The sequence below is a fragment of the Suricata suricatta genome, chromosome 17, assembly GCF_006229205.1.
Source record: "Suricata suricatta isolate VVHF042 chromosome 17, meerkat_22Aug2017_6uvM2_HiC, whole genome shotgun sequence".
Lineage (NCBI taxonomy): Eukaryota > Metazoa > Chordata > Mammalia > Carnivora > Herpestidae > Suricata > Suricata suricatta.
This window is the reverse complement of record NC_043716.1, coordinates 45,438,206-45,451,792: the sequence shown is the minus strand read 5'-3', so window position 1 is coordinate 45,451,792 and position 13,587 is coordinate 45,438,206. Positions and strand designations below refer to the sequence as shown.

The 13,587-nt window shown below is 45.8% G+C and overlaps 1 protein-coding gene across 9 annotated transcripts in view; it reads right to left on the bottom strand.

Annotated features, from left to right (window-relative positions):
• The window catches only part of HELZ (helicase with zinc finger), a 146,991-nt gene extending 134,972 nt beyond the window's left edge, over positions 1-12,019 (bottom strand). For 3 of the 9 annotated variants that reach the window (XM_029929003.1, XM_029929011.1, XM_029929012.1), the window contains exons 1-2: positions 11,973-12,013; positions 10,599-10,654 (exon numbers count right to left, since the gene is read on the bottom strand). The gene's annotated coding sequence lies outside the window, so the exon portion shown is untranslated. Of the gene's footprint in view, positions 1-6,319; positions 6,534-6,578; positions 6,636-9,529; positions 9,641-10,598; positions 10,655-11,972 lie in introns of those variants that run through there. The other 6 variants (XM_029929004.1, XM_029929008.1, XM_029929005.1 and 3 more) reach the window with 6 other exon arrangements.
• Positions 12,020-13,587: the final 1,568 nt, after the last annotated feature.

Here is a 13,587-nt window from a genome sequence, read left to right as displayed (position 1 = left end):
ATAATTGCAGAATTATATTTATGCTGCTGTTGTATTAGAATAACTTTTAAATGTCATCTTGAAATAGAAATGTGTATTTTAAGTACTAATGCAAAGGTAAATGAAAAACACTTTTTAAATGTATGAAATTTATTTTTTGGGTAAGAATCATAAATGTTAACAAATTACCTATAATTGAAGTGATTAGTGATTTATCAGCTAGGTGGTTTGGTCAGACATTATACACAAACTTTGGTATACTCTAGAGTGCTATCGCACTTGTAAAATTTTCTTGTCTAACCTGAATTTACATTCCATGGTGATAACATGGTAAATGTAGTGTTATTAAAGTAATTGAACACAAAAAAAAGAAAAAAGAAAAAAGAAATACGAGTACACAAGCCTTGAGAGGCTCGTTATAAGCAGTGAGGCCTGTGGCCTAACCCAGATGCAAACGTAAGGACTCCTGGTGGTCCGTTTCCCAGTATGCCCTACCCACGCTGAAGGACGGAGAGCCAGAGCCAAAGGCAAGAAATTAGTCCCATGAAATACTTAAAAAAGCCAAAACACAGGGCCAAGTCCAGGGCGGCTAGCGAGAGGCAAGCTAGGGAAGAGAAGGCAGGGGCTCTCTCTCAGGGCAGGGGCAGCTGAAGAGACTGGTCAGGGCAGCAGAGCGGTGAGAACAAGGCAGAACAACGAGTAGGAGAGATCAGAGAAGAGAATTCCCCTAACATAACAAAAGGGAGGGGAGTAGAGGAAAAGGTAAAAAAGACTTATAAGCAAGAAGGGGATTCATTCAAGAGAGTCTGCCCAAGCGTCAGCAGAAAAATTACTCCCTTCCATTGACGTGGCCATTTGTATCTAAAGAAACCAAAAAAGTTGGTGAAGCCCATGAAAAGTTAGGAAGAAAAATATTTTTCTATTAAAGACTACTGCGATGTCGCCATCCCCAGAGAACTAATGTCATTTTTTTCATTGTTTTCTGGTTTTTTTTTTTTTATACAAGAAGAAAAGACTTATTTGTTTAGGATTAATTTCGATGTGGGCCTACCTTTTTTTGTTACCAAACGTTAGGATACCATGAATGAATTTAAAAGGTTCTGTAATACAGGGGTTAGGGGTATACAAGTTTGAGGTGGCTCAGTCGGTTAAGCGTCCAACTTCAGCTCAGGTCAGGATCTCGTGGTTTGTGGGTTCGAGCCCCACATCAGGCTCTCGGCTGTCAGCATCAAGTCTGCTTTGGATTCTCTCTCCCCTCTCTCTCTGCCCACCTCTCTGCCCTTCACCTGCTCATGCTCTCTCTCTCTCTCTCTCTCTCTCTCAAAAATAAATAAACGCTAAAAAATTCTTTTAAAAAGTTTACAAGCTTAAAACCAGATCTGCCTGATTTTCAGTCTTGGCATTCCAACCTGAGACAACCTACCCAACTTTGCCTCCATCTCTACATCTGTAAAGTCAGGAGAGTAACAGTATCTACCTCGCAAGACTCTTGCAAGCATTAAATAAGTTAAATTATAAAAGTACCTAGAACAGTACCTGGTCCACTGTTATAAAAGCATTAGCTCACTATTATCCTCCAGATCTAGACTATGAGTGAGCTCCATGGGAGTTGGGATTTTGTCTATTTTGTTCACTATTGAAGCCCCAGGTTCCTGACCGAAGTATGTGCTGAAAAATAAGAATTTGTTGAATCAGATAAACTTTATGCCAGCAACACGGAATCCTGAAGCTGCACAGCCCTACTTTTTTGTTACTGCTGACAACTAAAACCTGCATCATAATTTAGCCTCAAAGTTTAGAGTTCAGAGAGGGTTTTTAATATACCTTCTCTCAAGGGTCTTTACAAAGCCGTATTATCTCCACCTCACACACTAAGAAGACTTAAGGGATTTGCCCAAAAACACAAAGTCTGACGCAGAACGGGAATTCTGAGCATGGAGCCAGCTTGGGATTCTCTCTCTCTCTCTTTCTCTCTCCCCCTCCCTCCCTCTCTCTCTCTCTCTCTCTCTCTCTCTCTCTCTCTCCCCCTCTGCCTCTCCCCTGCTCACTGTCTAAAATAAAATAAAAAAATAAAAGCAAAAAAATAATAATAATAATTTTTTGATTAAAAATAAAAGAAGAAAGTCCTCATTCCCCAACATAAACTCTGCCACTTCCGACTGTCTTCTGAGCACGGCTCCCACCCGGGTGGGTGCCGCCAGCGCTCACTCAGCGGGGAGGCAGGGAGGGGCACACGGGACTGGGAGTCAGGGAGCTTCGTCCGGGCCTGGTTTTAAGAAGCATGGGGCCTCTCTGGTTCCTCTAATGCCTCTGGGCCCCGAACCTCCTCCTCCGGTCCTTCTAGGATTAACAATCTGACTTCAGCTTTCTACTAGCTCCTGGAACTCAACAGACAAAACCAAATTCATCTCTTCTCTACTCCGAACCCCTACGACCTGTGCTTCCTTCGGACTTCCCTCTTCCTGACGCCCATTCTGCCAGCCACCCAAGCATGAACACCTCAACGTCACCTCTGACTTGGAACTGACTTCTGACCTAAAACGGACTGTTCCCTTCCCCTCCCACCTAATCTGCCACCATGACTCTGTTCAACCTCCAAAATACCTCCTGAATCCATCACCTCCTTTTCCATCACCAAGGCCGTGGATTCTATTCAGGCCCTCATCATCCCTCGGATTACCATCAACGCAACTAAAGCCCCTCTGTCTGTTCTTCCTCACTGCCAGTCCATCAAACTCCTCCTCGGTTTGGCATTTAAGACCCTCCAAAACCCAGTCCTGACCTCTCTGCAGCCTCACCTTCCACCACGTTCCTTTCTGTCTCCCAGGGTCCGAGTAGTTTGGACACGCAGTTTCCTAGCACCCGCCTCATTCTACACCAACACCAGCCTCTGCTCAAGCTACCTCTCCTCCAGAACGCCTCCTTCCCCTGCTTCTCCTCTTCATGAGGGTCAATTTAAAGGCCACTTCATCAGCTGAAGTGTCCCCGATATCCCCAAGGGGGCAGTATCACTCCCTCTGCTAAACCCCAAGCACCTCGGCTGAACCTCTTTTAGAGCACCTATCAAACTCCTAGTAGTCCTTTCATTTCCTGGTGCCCCTGTCCTCCCTGCTAGAGAATTCGTTCCTTGTCAGTAGGAAATACGTTTTATTCATCTTCGTATCCCTCACAGGACAGTTTCTCAAGACTGTGTGAAGACAAAATGGTGTGCCATAAATGGGCCACACATAGTCCCGGCGGTGACCCCCTCGGCCCTCCAAGCAGCCACAGAGAGTCCCCGCTGGTCAAGTCTCGAGCCTTCTCAAGTAGCCTCCGCCTCCAGCCAGGTAGAAGCCGAGATGATAACTTGAGACTCACTCAGAGGCCACAACGTGGCACACCGTACAAAGTGGATGCCCAACAAACACTTGCCCAGTGTGCCCTGCAGTAATCCATCTGCTCCCCTTCACCACTGACTACCCCAGGACCCCTCACCACCTAGACCCCTGGAAGGTTTTCACGGAATGTGCCCCGGTTATCTTTGTCGTTAGTTACCTCTCACTACCCGGTTATCCTCGCCTTACCGTCCAAGCTCACTTCGATACTGGGCTGCACAAAATAGCAGAGGATACGCACAATTTACCACGAAGAGATTCAAAGAAAAAAGTTCAACATTATAGAACAAAGAAAAGCAAATGCCACTACCAAGTGAGCAAAAACTTGTAAGGAAAAAATGTATTTCTGTCCAGTTATGGTAACACAGGTGCATCCGTGTTTCTGCTAATAGTACGGAGTGGTACAACATTCTTGAAAAACAGGGTGACAACATACACCAAAAGTCATAACAACACTCATCCCATTTAACACAATGCACTCAGGCGGCGCCTGGGGGGCTCAGGCGGTTAAGCATCCAACTTTGGTTCAGGTCATGATCTCACAGCTTGTGTATTCAAGACCCACAACGGGCTCTGTGCTGACAGCTCAGAGCCTGGAGCCTGGAGGGATTCTGTGTCTCCCTCTCTCTCTGCCCCTCCCCTGCCCGCATCCTCTTTCTCTCTCTAAAAAAATAAACAAACATTAAGAAAAATTATAACATAATACACTCAGAAATGTATCCTAGAACTATAATTAGTCAAAAAATAATAAAAATATCTACAATAATGTAGATTAAAGAATTAAGTGAGGGGCGCCTGGGTGGCTCAGTCGGTTAAGCCTCCGGCTTCGGCTCAGGTCAGATCTCACGTTCGTGGGTTCGAGCCCCGCGTCAGGCTCTGTGCTGACAGCTAGCTCAGAGCCTGGAGCCTGCTTCAGATTCTGTGTCTCCTTCTCTCTCTGCCCCTCCCCCTCTCATGCTCTGTCTCTCTCTGTATCAAAAATAAATAAAACATTAAAAAAAAAAAGTTAAAAAGAAAAAAGTTTAAATAGGGGCGCCTGGGTGGCTCAGTTGGTTAGGCAACTGGCTTTGGCTCAGGTCACGATCTCACAGTTCGTGGGTTCAAGCCCTGCATCGGGCTCTATGCTAACAGCTCAGAGCCTGGAGCCTGCATCAGATTCTGTGTCTTCTTTTCTCTCTGCCCCTCCCCTACTCACGCTCTGTCTCTCAAAAATAAATAAACATTAAAAAAAATTTTTTAAGTTTAATTATGGGAACATGACTTGATAAAATATTTTGCAGCCTTTCAAAATGTAAGCATATAAATTAAAATTGTGACACCTATAACATGAAAATGTTCCATGATCTAATAAGCAGGAAAAATTCCAATTACATGCACCATAATTAAACATGAGTAAAAATATACATATCTATGTTTACATATATGTATACATATATATACATACATATATATATATACACACAGATAGGTATAAACATGTATTTACATATATAGTTTTTAATGGAACACCAAAAAAACCAACTATTTTATGATAATCTAAATATTTAGCAATTTAATATCCATTCCTCTTGACAAAAAAAGTCCCCCCATGCTGAGGAAACAGAGGGGTTCCAGGATGCAAGCTTGATAGCACCTTAAGAAAAGGCCCACCCATGGGGTGCCTAGGTGGCTCAGTCGGTTGAGCGACCAACTTCGGCTCAGGTCATGATCTCACTCATGGGTTCAAGCCCCGAATCGGACTCTGTGCTGGGAGCTCAGAGCCTGGAGCTTGCTTCGGATTCTGTCTTGTCTCCTTCTCTCTGTCCCTCCCTTGCTCACTCTCTGTCTCTCAAAATAATAAATAAACATTTAAAAAAAAAACTTTTTTTAAAGGTCCACCCCTCCCTTCCACAGCTCATGTTGACCTTACCTAAGACCTCTCCTGCATTCCTTATCACAGTGACCTCTATATGACAATCCCAGGCCATAGCCTTCCAAGGACCCACAAACCACCTCAAATGCTCTTCAGATGATACCCATGAACCCATGATTCACGCCAAAAAACAAGCATAACCTCAAAAACAAAGACAACCCACAAAGAGCCAAGCCCAAATTCAATAATAAACCCTGAAAGGACATAGTACTGTCACATTCAAGTTTCTGGCATTCTCAAAGCCAACTTGCCGACTCAGTGAGGGACTGTATCACAGTTAAAAAGCAGTATGAAGTCATGGGCAAATCAAAGAACTAAGGGCCAGGAGACCAAGGCACAGTTAAAAGGAAAAAAAGAAAAGTTCTTTCAACTACAAAGAACAGAAAGCTAAAACCTCTAGCCTAAAGCAGATGGGTAGAAAGTCGCTGGCAAGGTCTTACAAACCGCACGCAGCCAGAGGCCAGGAGGCAGGATGGCAAGTCATTTTATTAACAGATGAAGCTTCCTGGAGCTGGTGAGTCTAATAAAAGATGATTATTGAAAATGGATCAAAACCTAATTTTAGCGCCGGCGCCCCCACAAGAACAGCATCACAACCGTCTTCTAATTGTTTTTTTTTCTGTAGCATCACCACCATCTAAGTTTAATAATGAAAGAGTAAGATATGATAATGGACCAAGAAAATTAGTTCTTGTGAATTATAAATAAAAAAGATTAAATTGCCTTTCCTAGCAGGGCATTTCAGCAAAAGATAAGTAATCTGAAGGACTAATTAATACAGCCATTAGGAAAGAAAGTTTCACCTGTCGCTGCTATTGCTGTGCTCAGTATCTCGATGCACAAAAATGCAGACATATACGGTCGCTTGTGACAATACGTACACGGCAGGTAACAGGAGAAACGCACTATTGAAGACGTCACACGGTCTCGGGGGATTACCACTCCAGAATGCTGACACAGACTCTGAAGGGCCTCTCGAGTTCTAATCACAGGCAGATAGGATGAGTCTCTGTGCAGTTACTCATTCAGAACGAGAAGTGGAAGATTAACCTACCCTCACTTCTCTTCAAACAAACTCTGACAAAGCAGCCAACAGCCTCTTCAGAATAGGCTCATCATCATCCAGTCTGTTCCAGAAGCAGCCAAGTCAGTCAGGACCCGCATCTTCAGGTTTCCACGGTCTCCCTACCACCCAGAATCACCGCACCCTGTCCCGCCTGCTTCTTCCTGGCCAGACACACTAGGTCAAGGCTCCACCTCAGGCACTGCCGAGTTGTTGTTTTCTAAATAAAGCTCTCCTAAACCTTACTCACCTGCAGCTCACTGCACTGGGTATCACCCAAATAGCCCATCAGAGCTCTTTATAATTTCTGAAAGAGAGAAAAGGAAGCTTTTAAATACAGAGTAGAAACCATCTTTGCTGATGTATCAGTTCTGAAGCGTTTGTATCCAACATTCACAGCATACGGTCTTTTGGTCCATGGTATTTCAGTAAAATGTAGTCAGCCAGGACCAAAAGTCCCGAGATAAGAGACCAGAGATAAAAGTTTGGTTTCTTGTTGCTATTTCTTAGCTGTGTGACCTTGGGCAAGTCACTTGACTTCTGCAGGCCTAAATCTCCTCATCTGGAAAATAAGACAGACTAGGTAGAAATAGCAAAGCAAGACAGAAGGCCAGCCCCTCGATCTACTAGCCTTCCTGACATTTGTTAGCTAGTTGTTCACATTTGGCCCAAATTTCCACCTCGGCAAGAGAGAAATAACAAGTATCTTCGGGTTGTTCCGAGAATTAAAGGAGAGATCATGAGTTCTAAAAAGACACACTGTGCGGGGGTTTTCATAAAATTCTACAGGTGGTAATTACTACCATTACTCCCGGCCCTAAGGATACATGAATTCAATTCACAAGTATTTTTCCCCTTAAAGGACCAACAAATCAAAACTGTACCATCCTGACGATGGAATTAACTGGGTGCTTCACTAACAATTCAATTACAATTACCTTAAACTGATGGTGGCTTAAGATTATCAGGATTACGTCACATCAGCAGGAAATAGAATAATAGTCCCCGTATACCATCTAGACTGGCTCAGTGGCCATGCCTTCCCTCACTTCTCCATCTACTTTCCCTACTCCGAGCATAAGTACGACAGAAACAGAGAGGTCTTCCAAGAGCCAAAGGACACCAATGGTTACCCAGTCAGCTCAGGGGTAAAGAACTAAAGATGGAAGAAAGAAAACGAAGGCTTTTTTTTTTTAATCTTTTTTACTATTTATACACTTAAGTACCGCTCAAATTTGTTTACTATAGCTCTTGTTTACTATAGCTCGCATCGGTTTTGCATAAAAATAACTGTTTAAAACTGTTAGTTAAACGTTTTGCCTAGTGACAGAAAGCTCCCCTAACAGAGACTTTCCACAGAAGAAAGCAAAAAAGACAAATTCAGATGTGCTGAGGACACCTAAAATATGGCACCGAAATAACAAAAATCACAAACATTCACACTTCAGAATGGTTCAGTCAAAAAATATGCCATGCACTCTTAGAGGATCTAATGACGAATCAGGGGGTTTTCTGGTTCAAAAGCAAGACGAATATACAAACTCTGATTTTACCAGACAACTTCCTGCTCTTAGAGAAACGACCCAGTACAATGTATACAAGTCAACAAGTTGGTAGGCCTCTCTGGCAGTATGTTGAAAAACTTTCAACTAGTTTTAGACGGCTGATAGCTTTTAAAAATTTTATTACATACAGAAATTAAAAGTCTTCACACAACATCTACAATAGGAGTAACTCTATTAAATTCAGGATTGCTCAAAAGCATTAGCCCAACCGCTCCTGAAGTGACAAACCACTGTGTTTTATGTTGCTGCTAGCCAAGGCTACATGAATCCTGACTACACCCATCAATTTAAATGAACCGTAAGCTGGTGTGTCCACATTCTCCACTCATCGCGTATTTCTTGCCCAGAAAGTACTTCAAAATGTTACCTAGAAATCAAACTATATTTGCATGCACACTTATCTATGTGTATGAGAATAAACAACCATAATAATTTGCTTGTAATTTTTAGGCAGCCCCTCCACCTACCTTGTTTATCAACAAGTTAATAAACTTGGCCCAAAATCTTCTATGCATTTGAAACAACAGGCCAAGGATGTTATTTCTCGTGCTGAGCCTGTATTTGGATCTTAACTATATAGTCTGGCAATTATAGACTGACTTGCATTCAATATTAATACCAAGCCTACCTCTTAAGCAGGGACTGCAAACGCATGTGCATGTACAAGATCTGGTCTACTTATTTGCAGGTCCCTCTGCAATATTCTTAGCCTTCCATGAATATGCTGTGTATTTTTAAACTACATGAGGCCCTCTGCAAGGAGGCATGATCTCTCCTGTGGCTTTGGCATCACTCCTCTCTCCGGTAAGACACTGGCCAGTCCACAAATGTATGCCGACTTTATAACTGAATATTTTTGATATTAGAAAATGAAAAAGCTTGCCAACAGCTGCAAAAAACAAGTTTGCCACCTGATAGAGAGGTGCTTAATGACTCCCCAAAACTACAGCCTTACCTAAAAATAGTGTCCTAGCTTCTCAGCCAAAAGGATAGACTAAAAAAGCTATGTCTTTCTTCGGGTTTAAGACGGACTTCTACTTTGCCCCAACCTTTAAGACTAAGGGATTTCCTATTTTAGAATACTTTGTGTAACAACTTGTTTGATGACCAACCACCAACTTCACTTTGAAGTGACTACTGACAATTTACATGGCCTACATGGATGAACATTGTGGAAAATGCCTTGACACAATGCAGGCCAAACAACACCAGCCACAAGAGACTACCTATTTCTAAACATTCAACTTTTTTTAAGTTTTTATTTACTTTTTTTAGTATTCTCTACACCCAACATAAGGCTCAAACTCATGACCCTTGAGATCAAGAGTCTCATGCTCTTCCAACTGAGCCAGACAGGTGTCCTAAATATGCAGTCTTTTAGATCATAAACAGACATCTCCATACGCCAAGACACAGATCACTGGTTCATGTCCACAAAGTAATCTGTAAAATTAAATAGATAAATAAAAATAAAAGGTTTTGATTGGGAGGTCTAAGGCATGACTATGTCTCTATCTGTAAGCTGGAAATAACATTTAAAATCCACATTTGCTCTGCAAAGAATAAAAACAAAAATCTATGTCATACGCCCAAGCACTAAGTTTCAAACACAAGCAAATGTGGCATGTGCACTTACAAAAGGATCTTGACTTCTGTCCACCTTCCTCTCCCAAGTTTTTGTGTGTGGTTTTGTTTTGTTTTGTGCTGTTTTGTTTGGTAAGGCAAAATGTCAATAGTATGCCTTAATCTGGAAAAAAATAAAGCACAGCTTATTCTTCTTAAACAGATACTGTGATAGATAGGAAAAGTTTGTGAGAGGATTTCAAAATCCAAAGGCTCCCCAGATGTGTTGGGGGAAACCACACACACACAGACACACACACACACACACACACACACACACCCCTACAGTGACCAATTTCCCATAATAACTTTACATTTTCTCAATAAACCATAACAAAACATTTTTTAAGTTGAGTAAAGTGCTTGTGAAAAATATAAAACTAGCAAACTTCTCTCCTCCTCCTTATAGAATACTAACTGTTCACAATCAATAATGTCCTTTACATCCAAAGCATTATAAATCAGATTAAAGCAACACTTCCAATTCACACATCACGTGTGACCAGAAAATGACAAGCCAGTCTTAGCCCCTAACAAGCTAAAAACTCAACACCCTGGTTTTTTATTTCAAAATAACCATGTGACAAGTACTATTCCAGTTTTTAGAAAATAAAAGGAGTGACTGATGCCTAAAATAAATCTTTCCAATGGAAAACATTGTACTTAAGAGTCCCAGGAACTGGGGACACATAAAATCCACAGAAACAATCACAAACCCTCAACGTGGAGTATATGATAGCTACCAATATACGCATGAAATTAAGACATCCAATTAAAATGACACAAGGAAATTTAAATATAATGACCCTGGTGAAGATACTAATCAATGAGAGCTGCAAATAACATTTGGCCTGTGGATAAGTTCCACTATGGTGGAGAATGTCCAACATTTCAAAACTTTGCTATCTATATGACACATTTTTCCTTCCTAAATCTAGCCCTGCCTGTACACGCGTCTGACTGATTGAGATGTTTGCAAAATAAAGATGGTCCCGTCAATTTACTCAGTTTCAGGCTCACCCTTATGCATTAGTTAAAATAAAGAAGGGAAAAAGGTAAATCATTCTTAACCGCAGTCTCACCTTACACATCTCACCAGCACTGTAGTTCTTTAGTGATCAATTACTTCATCCAATTCCTGAGGCAAATAGAAAAGTAAAATGTGTCTGTGCAACACCAAAAACAGACATCGTCAGTAGCAAATACTTCATCAGCCCCAAGTGAAAGGGCTTCTAAAATTTAAATGAAAAAGTTACCAAAATGGCACAGCAAGCAATTTTGTAAAGGATTCTGTTTTAGTTTAAAGTAAAAACACTTCTCCTTTCTGTGTGATGTAAGAATTGAGTATAAAATTCTCTTAAGATTCAAAACATAAACACACACAAACACAGTCATCTCTTTCAACCCTGACCGATTTTACTTTCAAAGAAAAAAAGAAACGAAATACAGGACAAGAAACCTCATTAATATAAGTTTAAGAGGGGACAAAATTAAGAACAAACTAGCCAGAACAACTCTCTCCCCTCGCCACCTCCCACCCACACCCGGCATCCACTGGCTCTAGAAATATACATATTAACGATTGGCCCGAAAAGCCTAAGTTGTGGAAAAGGAATAAATAACAAATTTGAGTTTCAAACAAAACCGAAGGATCCCAATCCAAGAAGAATCCTAAGACCCTTGGCTTCCAGCCCTGTCTGAAGGATCCTCAGCTAAGTGTAGGGTGCAGAAAGCTCAAATAATTTGAGGGGAGAGGAATCAAAGTTCCCTAAATAAAACTGCAGTCCCTTAGCCCTAGGAAAGGGGAGCCTCAAAAGAATCTCCAGGAAAAGATAGTCTGTTTTTATTTTTGTTGATGCGCTTGTGGGCCAATGAGAATTTCCGAGGAGGGGGCGGAGAAAGAGGGGGTGAAAGTGAAGCTTCGGCAAGAGCCCTGGGCTGGGGAGGAAGGGGGCGCACCCCTGACCCACTTTTGCCGACGCCCACCCTCGGCCTCCGCCCTGCCGCCGCAAGTCCGAGCCCGGAGGGGGCGATCGAGCGGGGCGTGGGAGGCCCGCACGCTCCCCACCCCCAGCCGCGACCCGGAGGAGGGCAGCGTGCAAGGCGGCTCGCCCCCCCCCCACACCGGAGTGCCCGCGGCTGGAGAAACCCCCCACAGACCCGCAGCCCAGGTCTGCAAAGCCCCCTCCACCGCCTGGGCCCCGGGCGCCGCGGCCCCCAGCGGAGGGGAAGGGGACCGAGGAAGGGAAGAAGCTGTAAACAGCCCCAGCGTCCGGGCCTCGCCTCGAAGAGCCCAGCTCCCAGGCCCCGCCGCGGCCGCCAGAGTCCCCAGCCCGTCCGAGGACCGCCCCTCCCGGGGCCCCGGGCACCGGAGGGGAGTCAGGTCTCCTCCCCAGAGGGCTCCGGCAGCTTGCGGAGCGGTCCCAGCAGCAGAGAAGGGGGAAGTCAGGACTTACCTGTCATTACTTTCTACGCCATCTTGGATCCACTTGTCAACGTCCCCACAAAGCATTATGGGTAAGAAAGAGCCTTTAAAGTGACTCCCCCCCTCGGCCCCCGACTCCCGCCTCCAGCCGCCGGCGCCGCCCCTCCGGCCGCACCTCCCGCCCGGAAAGTTGCCCCGGCTGGCGGGCCGGCCCGGGCTCCTGCAGATCGGCCCCCTCCCCTCCTCCGGGCTGTTTGCATTTAAAATTCACCCCCATTTTAAAAATGTGGCTTTGGGTTTTCCTCTTTGCTCCTACCTCTGGGCTCCCTTCCCCCCACCCTTCGCCTCCACGCCTGATCCCTTTGCCCCGCCGCCCTCCTGCCCTGGCAGACACCCCACGTCTGCATTTAATCAGCCCGAGGTTTCCCTGTTGCTGGCAGCAGAGAGCTGCTCATTGATTTATTTATGCGCATTTATGCGTCTCTTATTGCTCTAGATCCCCGGTGCCCGGCGGCGGGCTCGTGGCCGGCTCCCAGCCCCGGGGCAGCCGGGGGTCGCCTGCAGGGCCCTGGAGCCCTGCAGCCCCGTAGGCGCCCTGACTCTGGCATCCGCGGGTGGAAAGGTGCCTCTGTCCTAGTAAAGCGCTCCGGGGCCGTCGGGCCCCAGGACCTGGGCGGACACTGTCCCCGAGTCTGCCAGCGTCAAAGCGTATTTGGGGGTTGGTGGGGGGAATAAGAAGCTAAATGAAACTTTTACCCTTTTGCTCTACCTCCTGCTGTCTCCTCCCCACGGCTGGTAATGTAATCCGCGACCCTCTGGCTGGGGACCCCTCCCCTAGGAATGTGGCTTTGGGCACTGCCGTATCCACCCTTTTGCAGTCCCGGCTGAATGTGGACTGTGACTTCCTGGGGCAGGTAACTCGGGGGTGCAGGCTGCGGGCTCCGGCCCGGACGGGGAGGCGCGCCGGGGCTCCGGGAGAGTCTGCGAGCGGAGAGAGTCCAGAGCTGGGAGGAGGGTGCGCCCACCCGGGTCCAGCGGCCGGGTCCCAGCGGGACGGCGAGCCCGGGAGGCTGAGCTAGGGGAGGGCCGCGGGCGCCACTCCCGCCGGGGGGCTGTTGGGAGACGTCCGGAGTTGGCCGGGTGCGCTGTAAGGAGGGGGCTACGAGACGCCCGCCGCTGAGGCCTCTGCTCCCGGCCGCCGACTGTTTGTGGGGCGCAGAGCTCTCCCCGGTACCCGCCGCCGGCTATGGATTGAGTGCGGCGAGCACCCCGCCCGTCCGCGGCTCGAGCGCAGTGGTCCCATGTCCCCTGAAGCCTCATGGTCAGTCCCCGAGCTCTTTCCCTTCCCGGCGACTCTGGTTGCTTCTCCCCCCCCCCCCGCCCCCCTCCACCACCACCACCACCACCACCACCACCACCCCTCCCACCAAGCAAGCGTTTACAAAGAAATGTCCAAGGGAGAATCCTCTAAGAAATCAGTGCTTGCGAAACTGTTCCGTAATAAATGCTTTTGAAGGGCTCTGAAATTAGAAGAATGCACGGGCGTTAAAGCCCTCTTTGGGGAGGGCCTAAAGCCTGGGTGTACCCTAGGGTTTAGCTCTGTTCCAGACCCTACGACCGCCTCTCTCTCCCTCCCCCTACCTCCC